The sequence below is a fragment of the Aquarana catesbeiana genome, linkage group LG01 (genome assembly GCF_042186555.1).
Source record: "Aquarana catesbeiana isolate 2022-GZ linkage group LG01, ASM4218655v1, whole genome shotgun sequence".
Lineage (NCBI taxonomy): Eukaryota > Metazoa > Chordata > Amphibia > Anura > Ranidae > Aquarana > Aquarana catesbeiana.
In genome coordinates, this window is record NC_133324.1 from 710,736,596 (window position 1) to 710,754,918 (window position 18,323).

Here is an 18,323-nt window from a genome sequence, read left to right on the forward strand (position 1 = left end):
TCACCCTTGTAGGGGTAACAGAAGCTGGTGAGTGGGGACCTGGAAGGGGGAGCACAAGAGTCACCTGATTTGCTGAGCACTTGGTCTCGTCAATTTTTGGCAATTTTTACAGCAACTTTGCATACCACTTGTTTGGGACTATTATAATATATATATATATATATATATATATATATATATATATATATATATATATATATATATACACACACACACACACACACACACTCTTTCACACATATAATATATATATATATATATATATATATATATATATATATATATATATATATATACATACACACACACTTTTTAGAATGCTTATATTTTTATTTACAGTATATACAGTGCACATTTATTTTTGTGTTTTTGGTGCTACTGTTTCACAGATGGACTTTAGTTATTCTTTGGACATTTAGGATTATTCATCTAATCGATGTTCCAAGGAAAGTTTTTTTGGTGTGTGTATCATTGCAATTTGTATCATATTATACGGCAGATATGTGATTTTAACAAATAACACTATCACTACTACAGCACATCAGTTTTTGGGTGGTGCACTGTTGTTATATATTAAGGGATTTGGATACCCCTCTCCAGTCTAGGGTAAAGCCATTTACCCCATCCTTTTCTTACCATTAAAAAATGCAAGACAGGACAATTAGCTGGCAGTTCAATATAATGAGAGAATGTGAGAGCTAAATTCTTCTAATGATGAGTTTACAGAAACATGGCACATTTGAAAACATGCAGAACTGGCCTGGAGCTGTTGTTACTTCTCAGTAACCAGATAATCTGATTGTCTGATTGCAGTAACACTGCAAGCAAAATCTGCTGAAAATAACAAAAGGTTAATTAAGCATGAACAGGTTGTAGAAAATTACATGCACCTCCCTTTTTAATTCTAACATTTAAAAGCACTTTGTAGAAAAATCATAATTTAAAGGACCAGTAAATATAACATGAAAGTTATTTTTCCATAAAATACCCATTAATTACATTTACAATATGTAAGAAGCGTAGATATCACTATATTTTGTTATTTTACTAAGCCCATTACTGTTCTTAAATACTGAGATATTTGACAGCATATTTAATTTTGTTATTCAGTTTTGTTTAAGATAAGAAAAGAATCTCCAGTGGCATTACTAAGCATTCTTCTCTCAAATTGCAAGACAAGAGTTATATTTAGAATAATATCTGCTGCCATAATAATGTGTTTGTCACAATCAAATTTTGTTTTGAACACCCTTCTATTAATATATTATTAACCCTTTAATTCTTTTGTTGTTTTGTTTTTTATAATAAAGTGCACAATAAAGTAAAAAACATCCCTTGCTATATTGGGCAAGTGTTAACCTAATGATCTATTTTTTTTTTTTTTTTTTTTGAGAGCCTTTTTCCTTCATAATGGATTTGTACTATAAAATGGCTTGAGAACACTTGTGAATTAACTTAACAATAAGAGCAAATTTATCAGAAAAATATATCTTATTATAGTCATCATGTTTATTTTAAATAAGTCTAGTCATATATATTTGATTTACCTTTAGACATTTTCTGTTATCCATAGTGGTTTTGGTCCATTATGCAATTCACATTTAACTAAATTGCAAGGCTTATATATTTTTTCATGCTCTGACTCACATTGCACATTCAGAATGTCACATCTTATATTCTATAAATGGAACTTGCACTATCCATCCACATTATGTATGCCTCATCACACCTGAGTATCCACATTTTCAGTCATCTTGTCTTGTGACTAGTTCAAGGTGAGTTGCTAGGAAACATTTTAGATTAATAATGGGCTCAATGAAACAAAATATAGTGATGACCGTAATATACGGATCTTTTGTAGTTAACACGAATGAAACTAATAACATTTTTCTAAAACATGCTGCATATGTTGGAATATAAAAAAGTCAAGGAAACAGTCAAAGCATACATATAATATTATGTATATGTAAGCTCATCATAGAATATGTTTTTATTCTTTTTAAGCTGCCTCTTAAACAGAAATGTGGAAAACTATATTGGATAAAAATAATTTTTATCCAATATAAAAATAAAAGGAATGGGGCAAATAAACAGGCTTTGTATTTGTTTTTCTCACACAAGTTAAAGTGTTTCCATTCTATGAGGTATGAGGGGGCAACACCTGACCCCCAATGTGCTGTTATGAACAATAGGAATTGCACCAAATGCACAATTTTTACTCCTAATGAACCTAATTTTATGGTTTAAAATTGCCCATATCTATACATGCTTCACTAGTTTCCAGGGAAATGTGAATTGCTCCAAAACAAGTACACCAAGTTCATTAATTTTTTACTCCATGAACTGATGGCAGAAAATCCCTTTTAAATCTTTACTTTGTAGTTTATTTGCATCTAATATAAAAAATCTATAAACTGGTCTTTTCATGAAAAAATTTGATGTGAACTGCTAACCGACAGATAGGTGACTATTTCTGAGAGTTATTTTGTTTTCTCCTACATTTTTATTGCATATAAGTGCATCCACACAAGCATCACCCCTGCTTTTAGAGCAGTAGTTGTTCTTTGTTGCATCTTATTGTAGTTCAATAGAGCTCACCATAACATTTCAACTGCAGGTGAAACCAGGGACCATTGACTCCTTTTGTAATAACATACTCCATATAGACATCTATTCAGTACAGGGCATAATTTTAACCAGGAAAAACTGTACTGTGGCTCTTTTTAACTTATTGAGTTTAGGGGGCTCTGAAAGTACTTAGAAAGATTACAAAATTAAAAGCAGACTCTACAGTGCCCACACCATTTTCTGGCAATGTGTGTGCTGTGTGCTGGCTACCACAAGACCCCATCACAAAGTCCTTACAAGGTCCTCACTGGAATTCTCACAGGGTCCCAAGTGTGACTAAAGGAAGGTGTCACACACACGTCCACCTGGCTGAGCCATGATCTTCACTTCAATCCAGTCACCGCTATTGAAATAGAGGCTGCAGGGAATCAGGTGACAGTGAATATAAAATGGTTCTAAATTATAAAGGTTTTTCACCTTAATGCATTCTCTGCATACTGTATCTGCTCTCTCCTGTTCTTAATCCAGCACTATGCCCATCTGCAACAGCTTTTTTCCTCTCTCTCTTCTCTCAGAAGACTTAGCAGCTATTGGCTCATGCTGCTGTTGGTCAAAACTTATGATTAAGGAGCTGGAAGCAGACCCAAGCCAAGCTGTGTGTATCTTTAGATGCACACAGCCCAGCTTGGGAGCAGGCCCGCACCATTGACTCCAGAAGAGGGGGTTTGGGTCTGCTCAGGTAAGTATACTGTGCTTATTATTTTATTAAATAAAATAATTGTGCAATTACTGTAAGTGATGTTTTATGCATTTTTTTTTTTTTAACAGCCGATTGTGTTGGTGCGGATAGGGTAAGAAGTGGATGATTTTTTTCCAGTGTTTTTTTTTTTTTTTTTTTTTCTTTTAACTGAAGAAAGCCTGTATATGAGAGTTACCTTTCAAAACAGAGAATTTACTTAACCATCTTTGTGCTATAAGCAGGCTAGTTATATATATTTTTTTTAATTTACCCTTGATGAAAAAGAAAAGTACATCTGTAAATAAAAAAAAAGAGAAGTTGATCATATAAAAATTAAGGGAATACAAATGACAACAGGAATCTTTATATGCACATTTCCCTCAAATCTCCAAAGAAATTACAAATCCCTCTAGAGTTACATAGAAGAATGTGCAAACTAAAGTGCCTCTTCACATTGTCTCATCAGTTTACAGTCCAACAAACAGAGAAAAACACTTCACACTTTTTGTTTATATGTAACATCTTCCTTGTAGTCTATACGTGAAGATTACAAATCAAATTGCATCAGTTCCATGAATTTGATAATAAGAATTTTCTGCATACTATATTCATAATCAAAATATAGATACAGAGATTAATGATGAAAACAACATCAAAACCATCACTAGAACAAATATTTTCCTGTACAAGTACTCAATCCACATTTACTTACTGAGTTTCTCCAGTATTGGACGAACAGTTAATTCGGTTTACATGCAAGTTTCATGCACAGCTTTTTTTAAAAAAAATATTTATTTTTTTTTCATGTTTTTTTTTTTTTAAATGTGTAAAGTACAGGTGAAAACGAGTAAGACGAGTGATCACCTAGTGAAAGCTATGCTAGCAGATGAGTCTGGGACATGAGGAGTGTAAGCAATGTGCAGTCATCTTCCTTTGCTGCTCTCTAGCACCCCCTAAAAATCAAGCAAATTTAAACAGAAATATTTTGTAATATGTAAACACAGATAATAAACTATGGGGCTGATTTACTAAGAACAATGCGCTGAGCCGGTTCCTACCTCATTTGGTGCGCCGGATAAATAATTGATTGAGCGTGTGAAACGGCGCACGCAGACGCGCAATGCGATAATAAATATGCAAACAGCAACTGGTGTTTTCTCATTGTAAATAGTGCACGCCCATCTCATTTGGATGTGTCTTGTTAGGCAATTAGTAGTTGTTCTCACTTAATTAACCCTTTTGATGCTAATCTCATTCCTATTACTTCTAATATATCTTTGAAATGTTTTTTTTTTTTTTTTTTTTGCTTTTCACACAAATATTTCAGTACATTACAAAAAACAGAAAAGTGTTTCTAAACCCAATAAATTAATATTTTCAGATCTTGATCTTTAAAGGTGACCATGCACTGCAATCAGTTAGATCCTAAAAAAATTAGATTTAATGCAAAAGCCTGCTTGATTTCCTATAATTTGAACTAATTGTTCAAGTGCGTCTTCCTATTACCTATTTTGCCGAAATATCGAGTTGTACAGAGATTGGCCAATCAGATTGCATAGTGCATGACCATCTTAACTTGGAATGTAGAGACATGACCCACTTGTATTTTCACAATTGGACACAAGAACCTACATCTATAGTTACATATTTGTGCAGCACAGTGGTGTAGTGGTTAGCACTTTCACCTAGCAACAAAAAGGGTAGCGGGTTTGAATCCCACTCTGTGGCACCATCTGCCTGGAGTTTGCATGTTCTCCCTGTTTCTTCCTACAATCTAAAAACATGCTGTAAATCGGATCCTATCTAAAATGTATGAATGTGTGTTAGGGACCCACACAAACACCACCTCATATTAAAAAAAATATATTTTTTCCTTAACTTGCAAATAAGGATCATCTCTTCCTCATAGCAGCAGTACAAGCAACTACCTGTAGGGACGTGATGTCATTCCTGTGTGCTGGCCACCGCTTTCCGAGAACCATATATGCGCATACTTGTGTGCACACAGCAGTTGCGCATCTCATATATATGGCGGTCGCGCATCTAGATGCATTTGGCGCATCTAACTGCAGGAACCCAAATTTTTATGTAAATTAATAGTAAAGCAGATGCAGATTTCCAGGACTGGACTAACAAATATTTCTAGTGAAAGGTAACTGATGTTTTCTATTAAACAAGGTCTAAATGGGCCATTGACATGGATCACAGTTGTACTTAGGAACGTACCTTTGCAAAGTTCAACTAAATGAAATCCTTTTTTATTTTTGCTTGGGGATAGAGTGCAGAGGGATTAGAAGTCTGGTCAGTTTTTGGGGATGTCTGCACCCCTGATAGGGTGAAGACACCTCCCAAATGTTGCCATTTTCTCCTTCAAATTTATTCACTTCCTGTCACATAGCCAAACAGGAAGTGAGGGTAAAACCCTACCAATGTTTTTCCTTGGGGACACACAGGTCAATCTAAATAGCTTCCCCATTAGGTAAATTGCACTCTAGCATTTTTGTTGTGTACACCCCAAATTATTAGGTATCTTGGACTTTGGGGTTTATTTGCTAAAGACAAATCCACATTCCACTACAAGTGCACTTGCTGGAGATCCCAGGGGGGACATACAAGGAAAAGGAAAAAAAAAACATCTTTGCTTCTACATGATTGGATGTTAAAATCACCAGTGCTTCCTCTCATATTCAGTGACTACACTTGTATCGCAGAATGGATTTTCCTTTACTAAACCCCAAACTGCCTAATCATTTGGGGTGTACACAACAAAGTGCTAGAGTGCAATTTGCTTAATGGGGACACTAGATAGATTGATCTGTGTGTCCCCAAGGAAAGAAATGCAAGAAAAGACATTGGACCATCACTTCCTGTTTGGCTATGTGACAGGAAGTGAAGCCAGTTTTAAGAAAAGGGACACAAAGCCCAACCTAATAAAAGCAGGAGTTTTAATACTCACTTGGTTTCCCTCAAATTCCCACAATTAAAATAGGATTGCCTTGAGCTAGAGTTTAGTGCAGTGCTCTAAATCAGTGCTTCTCAAGCCTGTCCTCAAGTACCTCCAACAGGCCATGTTTGCAGCTTTTCCTTCATCTTGCACAGATGCTTTAAATCACAGTCAATGGCTTGGTATTTTGGACAGCTATTCTAGAGAAGATAAATTCACAAAACATGTCCTGTCGAGGGGAATTGAGGACTGAGGCAGAGAACCACTGCAGTAAAAAGGAAAATTGAATACTTACTGCTCTATAATTTTCCTTTCCTGGTGCCTATCCATGGCAGCATACGCACAATCCATGCATATGCTATCATGAAGGCACCAGTAAAGTAAGACAAATCACACCTGTTTTGTTTTGACATGCCAATCACCCTAGTTAGGCTACAGCTGTGAAATCTGTCGCATGAAAAACAAAAATCAAAATTTGCAACACACACACACACACACTAAGCCACCCCCCTGTCCTAAATGAAGCACATCATCCAGCATGCTACAGAATTAGAGATGGGACAAACACCCCCCCAGTCTGGAGGGGGGGGGCAAACAAAGAGCCTAACATGTACAAAAGTTATACAACAAATACCATTGCAGTCTATGGGAACTGACTTGTTCATTTTGCTAATCTCCACTTGGTTGGCTTATCTTCTAGTTGTTGGCCTTAAAATGGGTATGGGGGCCCAGGTCCCACCCTAAGGGACATATATCAATTGTCAACAATTTGGAGAACCCCAAAAACGTAACAAGGAGAAATGTCTTTAAATATGAAAAATTGCTTAAGGGCCAGTTCACACCACATGCAGTCCAGCGCATTTTTTTTACATCAAAAATGCATGGAAAGTAGGTTATATGTTTTTAAATGGCATAGTTCACACCATTGTTTGCAGTTCCAGTGCGTTCCAGTTCCAGAAAATAAAGAAGACCATGCTGCATTTTTCCTGCACTGGACTGTACTGGAACGCTGTAAAACGCAAAAAAATGCATCAGAAATGCACAGGAACGCATCAAAAATGCGTATGCAGAAAAGCATCTGGACTGCGTTTCTATAGAGTGAACTTGCCCTAAATCTATTAACTTGGGGGGGTTACTCTGCCTGTAAAGTGGTGCATCTGTAGCATGTTTCCAAAATGCTGCAATGCTGCTTCAAAGATGTATGGCTTTAGAGCAAACTTACAAATCAACATTGCAGCTGCAAGATTTTAACCTAAAAAAATAGCCTGCCCCCCAATACATACAAGGCCATTTGGGACTGCAAAGGCTTAAAATGAGAACCCCCACGTTAAAAATACCACCCCAAAATCAAATAATATCGTGCCCCTCCCACACAGTAACAAACCCCTAGCCAAACAAAGCAAGCCAGCTAATGAAAGGGGGTGGATGTTTGGGGGCAGGAGGGGCTTGAGCACCCCAAAAGTGGTTTGGATTGGTGAAGGCAGCTCACAGCCTTTGGAGAATGAAGTGGAGTGTAGAGTTCCCCTTTAAAGGCAAAAACTAACCCAAATAAAACATATGCATTAGAAGTGGAGACAAGAGCATTGGAGTGTAGAGTTCCCCTTTAAAGTAAAAGCTAGCCCAAATAAAACATATGTATTAGAAGGGGAGACAAGAGCATTGGAGTGTAGAGTTCCCCTTTAAAAGCAAAAGCTAGCCCAAAGACATCATATGCATTAGAGGGGGAAGGTTAAATGCCCTTTTAGGAGGAGAGTCTTTTTACATAATTTTAACAAGGGACATGTCACATGTTGGCAACGCAAGACGCTAACATTGCCTGTGTGCAAATATCATTAAAAAAACACATAAAAGTGAACCAGCATTAAAAAAAAAAAAATTTAGAGGTGCTCCCGTTCAACACATGCAAATGCATTTATGTTGCTTGACATTTGCTTGCCACCAAAAGAAAGCTATATTTGTGGGGAAAAAAGGACGTCAAATTTGTTTGGGTGCAATGTCGCATAACCGTGCAATTGTCAGTTAAAGTGACGCAGTGCCGAATCACAAAAAGTGCTCTGGTCAGGAAGGGGGTAAAATCTTCCGCGGCTGAAGCGGTTAAGCAGAGAATAAAATGGCGGTTGTTGCTTATTTTTATGTCACACAATATCTGCACAGGGGTTTTTCAAACACAAATTTTGGGGGGAAAAATACACTCAAATTGTAATGTACAAAACACAATATAATACCCAATTGTTTAGCAAAATAAAAGATGATGCGCCAAGTACACTGAGCATAATTATAAATGCAACACTTTTGTGTTTGCTCCTATTTATCATGAGCTGAACTCAAAGATCTATGACTTTTTCTATGTACACAAAAGGCCTATTTCTCTCAAATATTGTTCATAAATCTGTCTAAATCTGTTAGTGAGCACTTCTCCTTTGCCAAGGTAATTCATCCACCTCACAGGTGTGGCATAACAAGATGCTGATTAGACAGCATGATTATTGCACAGTTTGCTGGCCACAATAAAAGGCCCCTATAAAATGTGCAGTTTTATTGTATTAGGGGGGTCCTAGGGGTCTAAAAAACCAGCCAGTATCTGGTGTGACCACCAGGGCCGGATTTCTCACAAGGCCACTGAGGCCAGGCCTCGGGGCGGCAGTGGTGCAGGGGCAGCGCCGCTCCTGCGGTGACTTCTCGGCTTTCTCGGCCCCCTCCCCCTTTCGGGCTGCCTGATAAAGTCCGTTACGGGCACCGGTGCCCGTAAAAAAGATGGCCGCGAGCTGACCACGCAACTACGCATGCGCCATTCCAAAGCCGGCTGGGCTTGGGAAAGCTCATATGCGCTCGGCCGGGCAGTGCATGCGTAGTAACGTAATGGCGCCACCCAGTGCCATTTTTGAATAAATAATCGGGACACTATGGCGGTCAGTGGCTCGTGCAGTGCACCCGCCATAGGCAGAGAGGTTCAGAGGAGCTGAGCAGGGTCCACCATAATATTGCTTCTCCACATCATCAGTGTACTGTGTCCTCCTCCTGTGCCCCTTTCACCTCTCCACTAGGGATGAGCTTCGAGTTTGACTCGAAAATTGGCTGTTCGCCTGTTTGCCGAACAGCGAACAATTTGGGGTGTTCGCGGCAAATTCGAAAGCCACAGAACACCCTTTAAAAGTCTATGGGAGAAATCAAAAGTGCTAATTTTAAAGGCTTATATGCAAGTTATTGTCATAAAAAGTGTTTGGGGACCTGGGTCCTGCCCCAGGGGACAAGGATCAATGCAAAAAAAAGTTTTAAAAACAGCCGTTTTTTCAGGAGCAGTGATTTTAATAATGCTTAAAGTGAAACAATAAAAGTGTAAAATTCCTTTAAATTTCATACCTGGGGGGTGTCTATAGTATGCCTGTAGAACGGCGCATGTTTCCTGTGTTTAGAACAGTCTGACAGCAAAATGACATTTCAAAGGAAAAAAAGTCATTTAAAACTACTCGCGGCTATTAATGAATTGCTGGTCCGACAATACACATAAAAGTTCATTGATAAAAACGGCATGGGAATTCCCCACAGGGGAACCCTGAACCAAAATTTAAAAAAAAAATGACGTGGGGGTCCCCCTAAATTCCATACCAGGCCCTTCAGGTCTGGTATGGATATTAAGGGGAACCCCGGCCCAAAATTTAAAAAAATTGGCGCGGGGTCCCCCTCAAAATCTATACCAGACCCTTCAGATCCGGTATGGATTTTAAGGGGAACCCCGCGCCAATTTTTTTTAAAAAATGGCGTGTCCCCCCAAAAATCCATACCAGACCCTTATCCGAGCATGCTACCTGGCAGGCCACAGGAAAAGAGGGGGGAAGAGAGAGCGCCCCCCCTTCCTGAACCGTACCAGGCCACATGCCCTCAACATTGGGAGGGTGCTTTGGGGTAGCCCCCCAAAACACCTTGTCCCCATGTTGATGGGGACAAGGGCCTCATCCCCAAAACCCTTGCCCAGCGGTTGTGGGGGTCTGCGGGCTGGGGGCTTATCGGAATCTGGAAGCCCCCTTTAACAAGGGGACCACCAGATCCCAGCCCTCCCCCCCTGTGTGAAATGGCAAGGCCATTTCACAAAAAAACTGTCAAAAATGTTAAAAATGACAAGAGACAGCTTTTTGACAATTCCTTTATTTAAATGCTTCTTCTTACTTCTTTCTTCTATCTTCTATCATCCTTCGGTTTCTTCCTCCATCATCTTCTTCTTCTGGTTCTTCTGGTTCTTCCTCTGGTGTTCTCGTCCTGCATCTTCATCCGCAGCGTCTTCTTCCCTTCTTCTCCTCGGGCCGCTCCACATCCATGATGGCATGGAGGGAGGCTCCCGCTATGTCACCCGTTACGTAACCTCGCCCCCTTCTGACATCATGGAGAATGCCACAGGGAAGTCCTGTCAAGTCCCCGTGTCTCAGAGGAGGGCGGGGTCACTGGGTGGCTCCCCCCCATTATTTAAGAACCGTCAGAAGAGCAGAAGCGTCACACAGCGGGAACCTCCCTCCATGCCATCATGGATGCGGAGCGCCCGAGGAGAAGAAGGGAAGAAGACGCCGCGGATGAAGATGCAGGATGAGAACACCAGAGGAAGAACCAGAAGAACCAGAAGAAAAAGAAGATGGAGGAAGAAACTGAAGGAAGATAGAAGATAGAGGATAGAAGAAAGAAAAAAGAAGAAGCATTTAAATAAAGGATTTGTCAAAAACTGTCTCTTGTAATTTTTAACATTTTTGACAGTTTTTCTGTGAAATGGTAGGGGTACCCCCTTACCATTTCACACAGGGGGGAGGGCTGGGATCTGGGGGTCCCCCTGTTAAAGGGGGCTTCCAGATTCCGATAAGCCCCCCGCCCGCAGACCCCCACAACCACCGGGCAAGGGTTGTGGGGATGAGGCCCTTGTCCCAATCAACATGGGGACAAGGTGTTTTGGGGGGCTTCCCCAAAGCACCCTCCCAATGTTGAGGGCATGTGGCCTGGTACGGTTCAGGAGGGGGGGCACTCTCTCATCCTCCCCTCTTTTCCTGTGGCCTGCCAGGTTGTGTGCTCAGATAAGGGTCTGATATGGATATTTGGGCGGACCGCACGCCATTTTTTTTTAATTTTGGTGCGAGGTTCCCCTTAAAATCCATACCAGAACTGAAGGGTCTGGTATAGATTTTGAGGGGGACCCCACGCCATTTTTTTTTTACATTTTGGCCGGGGTTCCCCTTAATATCCATACCAGACCTGAAGGGCCTGGTATGGAATTTAGGGGGACCCCCGTGTCATTTTTTTTTAAATTTTGGTTCGGGGTTCCCCTGTGGGGAGTTCCCATGCCATTTTTATCAATGAACTTTTATGTGTATTGTTTGAAATGTCATTTTGCTGTCAAACTGTTCTAAACACGGGAAACATGCGCCCCTTTACAGGCATACTATAGACACCCCCCAGGTACGAAATTTAAAGGAATATTACACTTTTATTGTTTCACTTTAAGCATTTTTAAAATCACTGCTCTCGAAAAAAACGTCCGTTTTTAAAACTTTTTTTTGCATTGATCCATGTCCCCTTGGGCAGGACCCAGATCTCCAAACACTTTTTATGACAATAACATGCATATAGCATTTAAAATTAGCACTTTTGATTATTCATGTTCGTGTCCCATACACTTTAATGGTGTTCGCGTGTTCGAACAAATTTTTTGCCTGTTCGCAAGTTCTGGTGCGAACCGAACAGGAGGGTGTTCGGCTCATCCCTACTCTCCACAGGTCAGGGAAGCCTTGACCTGTGGAAAGGTGAAAGGGACACAGGAGGAGGACACAACACACTGGCGATGTGGAGAAGTAATATGATGGTGGACAGAGAAGCTACTGTGAGGGGGTGAGGAGAACACTATCATGTCCGCAGCCTCTGTCCACCTCCTGTAGTATGTCCGCAACCTCTGTCCACCTCCTGTAGTATGTCTACAGCCTCTGTCCACCTCCTGTAGTATGTCCGCAGCCTCTGTCCACCTCCTGTAGTATGTCCGCAGCCTCTGTCCACCCCCTGTAGTATGTCCGCAGCCTCTGTCCACCTCCTGTAGTATGCCCGCAGCCTCTGTCCACCTCCTGTGGTATGTCCGCAGCCTCTGTCCACCTCCTGTAGTATCCCCGCAGCCTCTATCCACCTCCTGTAGTATGTCCGCAGCCTCTGTCCACCTCCAGTAGCATGTCCGCAGCTTCTGTCCACCTCCTGTAGTATGTCCGCAGCCTCTGTCCACCTCCTGTAGTATGTCCGCAGTCTCTGTCCACCTCCTGTAGTAGGTCCACAGCCTCTGTCCACCTCCTGTAGTATGTCCGCAGCCTCTGTCCACCTCCTGTGGTATGTCCGCAGCCTTTACTTGCCATTGAGCCAGAACTTTTAAATACTTTGTCCTACAAAGATATTATCGATGAGTTTGCCAAAAGAAAAGTTAGAACTAAAAAATTGGAGGGAGTTTCTTACTGCTATAATCTTTAAAAGGCATTTTCTGCATACAGAGTATTTTCAGTCTGTACAATTAAAGCCAGTTATTTTCAGTGTTCTTGTGTGTGTAGATATGTTTTAATTGGTCTATTGTAGCAGTCATCAATAAAGGATGAGAATGGTGGTGTGTGTGTGGGGGGGTGGCATTGAAGGACCCGGCCTTGGGGCGGCAAAGGGAGTAAATCCGGGCCTGGTGACCACTATTTGCCTCACGCAGTGCAGCACATCTCCTTTGCATAGAGTTGATCAGGTTGTTGATTGTGGCCTGTGGAATGTTGGCCCATTCCTCTACAATGGCTGTGCAAAGTTTCTGGATATTGGCAGGAACTGGAACACACTGTCATATACATTGATCCAGAGCATCCCAAACATGCTCAATGGGTGACATGTCCGGCGAGTATGCTGGTCATGCAAGAACTGGGATGTTTTCAGCTTCCAGGAATTGTGTACAGATCCTGCTTATCATGCTGCAACATGAAGTAATGGTCGTGGATGAATGGCACAACAATAGGCCTCATGGTCTTGTCACGGTATCTCTATGCATTCAAAATTACATCAATAAAATGCACCCTTGTTTGTGGTCCATAGCATATGCCTGCCCATACCATAACCCTATCGCCACCATGGGCAACTCAATCCAAAACAGTGACATCAACAAACCGTTCACTCACATGACGCCATACACGTCACGTCATGACACCATACCATCTGCCCTGTACAGTGAAAACTGGGATTCATCGGTGAAGAGAACACCTCTCCAAAGATGGCGAGCATGCAGATGGCCTTCCCTGAGACGGTTTCTGACAGTTTGTGCAGAATTTCTTTGGCTATGCAAACAAATTGTTGCAGCAACTGTCTGGGTGGCTGGTCTCAGACGATCTTGGAGGTGAAGATGCTAGATGTGGAGGCCCTGGGCTGGTGTGGTCTGCGGTTGTGAGGCCAGTGGGATGTACTGCCAAATTCTCTGAAACACCTTTGGAGACAGCTTATGGTAGAGAAATGGACATTCAATTCAAGGGCAACAGCTCTCGTGGACATTCCTGCAGTCAGCATGCCAATTGCACGCTCCCTCAAAACTTGTGTCATCTGTTGCAATGTGCTGTGTGATAAAACTGCACATTTTAGGGTGGCCTTTTATTGTGGCCAGCCTAAGGCACACCTGTGCAATTATCATGCTGTCTTATCAGCATCTTGATATGCTACACCCGTGAGGTGGATGGATTTTTTCAGCAAAGAAGAAGTGCTCACTAACACAGATTTAGACAAATTTGTGAACAATGTTTGAGAGAAATAGGCCTTTTATTTACATAGAAAAACAAATAGGGGCAATAGGGATAAATAGGGGCAAACACAAAAGTGTTGCATTTATAATTTTGCTCTGTAAATAGATACCAAACATATTATGCTATAAAATTCTGTACACCCATTCCCCCTAGTGCCAAACTATGGTACCTAAAAATCTCCATAGGTGACACTTAAAAAGCCTTTACAAGTTACCCTTTTAGAGTTACACAAGAGGTCTGGTGCTAAAATTATTGCCTTTACTCTGGCGTTCACAGCAATACCTCTGAGCATGGGGGAACAGGGTGCTTAATTTTTTTATTAATTTTAGTATTTATTTTATTTTTTATTGTTTTTACATGGTATCTTTAACATCCCTTATGATAGCATGAGCGTGACAGGTCCTCTTTATGGAGAGATCTGTAGTCTATTAGATCCTATATCTCTCCTCTGGCCTCCAAAAGCAACTGATCAAACTAGTTTGATCAGATGCTTTCACAAGCCGGTAATGGCTTGTTTAAATGAGACTAAACCCTCTTCGCTTTCGGTTTCTGACGTCAGACAGTGGGAGGAACAACATCAGTTCCTCTCACTGTGTCACAGGAAATGCATTCCACTGGTTGTATCCTTACCAGGCTCCCCAATTGGATGAGAGAGCCTGGTAAAGGCTGCAGCAGCAGGAGGGGGCCCTACTTACTCCACCTGTAAAAGTAATCCAGTGTCTCTAAAGGCACCTGGATTACTTTTACGTTGAAAGGGAATTACCAGCTCTAAAAAAATGTATCTCAGTCATTGCTACAGCTTCACCCTGCACCCCTCATTCTAACCATTCAATGACTTATAAGTATGCCATAAGAATGGTGGTCAAACTCAAATCCTATCTATATGCCTCTTTTTACATACCTTAAGCAATGGCCATATGATGTTCCAGCCCTGCGCCTTCTTGTCTTCTGTTTATTTACTGGTTAGATCCTTCTTTGGGACCTTCTTTTAGTTAACTGCCTGAATGAAGTAGACGCTTCCTATTGGATGTACAGAAACATGGTCCTCTCTGGATCCAAAAATAGGACTGACATCAGCAGAGGGGAGTCAAGGGGACCAGTGGTCTTGGACGGCATTGCAGAACTGATTTAGTGGTCCCTCATACCCAGAAATGGTGACAGTGAAGGACCTGGACTAGGGATTATAGCTAGCTTCACAAGGTAAGGGGAAAAAACTATCAAGAATGGTTAGAGGGGGTTGCAGGAAAGGATGGTTAACCAATTTTTAATGAGTTAAAGTGCTTATTGTAGATGTAAACCCTCATGGAACGGCATTAAGTTTGCTAACACACAAACAAATATCACACACGTACAACATTATTTTTACATTTTTCACAAAAAATAGTAAACCACAAGCTTTTAGATGCTGACCTCTTTAGCTGCTGCCACAAAATTACAAAACAAAATAATAGTCCTTCTCTCTCAACAGCTTAGTTCACACTGCTCCCTCCTCCCAGAGCCCCTGTTTTGTGTTTACCTTAGAGGATAGAAGACTGGAATACCTCTGAATCACTGCTGAGAAAAGGGGGCAGGGCAGAGTCAGCTGAGCTGCTAAGAAAATACCTTTGGAATTTCAGTGCTTCTGCTTTAAAACAAGCCCTTATGATCTCTGTAGCTTCAGGCTCCATAGAGTAATTCATTCTTAAAACTTTAAAGGGCTACATGAATGTCCAAAGCTCGCCCACAGATTCACTTTAAAGTGGAACTTCAGTCATTTTTCATTTTTTCTTCAATTGAACCTTCTGCCCTTGCTGTGTAATCATTGGAAAGCAAAACTATAATTTCATGGAAGTAAATACCTTGTTCTCTGTACTTCCTCCTTCATTGCTGAAAAAAACTCCTAGGTGTTTGATGCTGTTTCCTGTATTGCAAAGACTCTCGGGAGATAAATGTCAGATCTCCCAGTAGTGCGTGTTTCTTCTTATCTGTTCATTCACTATTGTGAGAGTTATGCTGGCCATACACTATATGAAAAATTGGGCGAAATTCAGTCATTTAGACAGTTTGTTGGTTTTTCGGCCAGTTAATGGGCACAAAATGGACAATCGTTGGGACGTTTTTGAGCCGAAAGAACGGAGGACAAGTTTGGAAATTTTCTGCCGAATGAACGATAAATTGAAAGATTAATGTGTTTCCCGTCCGAACTGTGTGCACTAGGTATACGTAAAAAAAATGCATTCATTTATGTCCACTGAGCAATTTATCGGTCATTACATGATGGCACTATCCTTTGCGCTGACGGCCGAATGTTCATTTATCGAAAATGGGTTTAGCCAATTTTTTGTATAGTGTATGGCCAGCATTAGCTAGCAGAGGAAGGGGGCGGAGAGGAGGGGGGCGGGAGATGCAGGAGAGCTGAATACAACAGAGGACAGCTACAGGGCTGTAGGGGGTTGGATTGCTCTCTCTTTTTATGTGGAGATTTCAGCAGTCCCCCCCCTGTACACTTATTACACCCCCAGGCCAGTCTGCCCAATCTCTGTGGGAAAAGTTCACACTCCTTATCTCATCTGCATAGGAGATTATTTCTCCGGGCTTCGGCCCGCCTGCACGCAGCTCTCTGTAGTTCCCTGACACAGAGGATTTGTGTGTGAGAAAAGTTACAGGACTCGGTTGCAGCTGAGGCTTGTCTACTCAGTGTTTGCAGTTTGGATGAGAAATACAGTACATCATGGAAAAATATAAAATACTTTTGTTTGCTTCTTTCCTGTTTGAACAAGCATAGTATGTTCACTTTCCTCGGCTGTTTCTGTGTTCCATGTAGTTGATGCTTTGCAATAACGGACATGAACTTTCACAGAAACTGTCATTCCTATGGCAACTTATAAACAACAATGTGCACCATAGTTTGCTTACTGCACAGGCACGAGACTAGGAAGTGCATATTGAGTAGCCAGCAGAAAAGAAATCCAGGAAGTGAACAGGCAGTGGCTTCAGCTGCCCATAGTTAAAATGGATGCACCCAGACTCAGTGGAGGGAGATTTATGCATCATATTTGGCATGTACAGAATCACAATATATATAAAATAATATGCAAAGTGGTTGGAGGGAAGCTTCAGAATGGCAAAGATGTTTTTATTACAAATTATGTGAGCAGACTGGAGTTCCTTTTTAACTACCTCCTGCCCAGCCACTGAATATAACCAAAGAGGCAGGAGCTTCATCATTTCTGGTCCTATATATATACTATATGTGTTATGTATTTTACATTTTTTTAATTTGCTGCCGCTGTGTCTGCGGGCTCCGTCCTCAGCCCGATGCCTCTGTGTGCCAGGCTCCATTCCCTGCGAGCATCGCAATGCACGGGTGAGGAGCCTGGCACACAGAGGCATCAGCCCGAGGACGGAGCCCGCAGACACAGCGGGGGACTTTTCAGGATCCTGGGGACAAGGTAAGCACACTGCGCCAGGATCCTGCAATGCAATCCCGAGTGTGGCTCGGGGTTACCGCTAATGGTACTGAAATTTAACCCCGAGCCACACTCGGGAATACCGCTAGGGAGGTTAACACAGGTGTGCATGGTTTTATATAGATATGTAAAGGCTTAAGGCTCCTTTCACACTTGTGCAGATCCAACTTGTGAGACCCAAAGTTGCAGGACATGTGAAATGCCATGTATCTCTATGAGAGCCTTTCCAAGACACTACTGAAGTTGCTGCGACTTCAGAAAAGGTTCCTGCACTACTTTGATCCAACTTTGACACAGTTTCAATGCCAGGGAGTGTAAAAGTCTTATCAAAGCCACTTCAAAGTCCTATCAAGTTTGCACTGAAAATTACGCAACTTTGGAGTTGGCTAGTGTTAAAGGAGCCTTAAACTGGCATACAAAATTAGAGATGGCGCTGAGCTATGACAAAATGTCAGATTTAAGTAAAGCCTCAAAGTAGAAAATAGTGACCTAATATTGTTAAATATTTTGAAATGAATGCTGCTCATTCGGTGTAAATATATTACAAATACTAAGTTATCCCTTAAAAGTTTCAAGCAGCTGGAACATTAATTTTACTCTTTGTCATGTTATAGATTTTTTTTTTTCCAAAGATATACACACACACACACACACACACACACGCACTACTGTATACGATCATACATGTTCTCTTTATAGCTGTTTTGCAGTGCCATTTTATGCCATATTAACATGCACAGAGCTTGCCTCTTGGAATTTAATTGATTTTAACATATTGATAGCAACTTTACTATTTGCATTCATTGCTACAGCTGTAGTCAACTGCAACCTTTGGCAGCTGGCAACATGAGAAA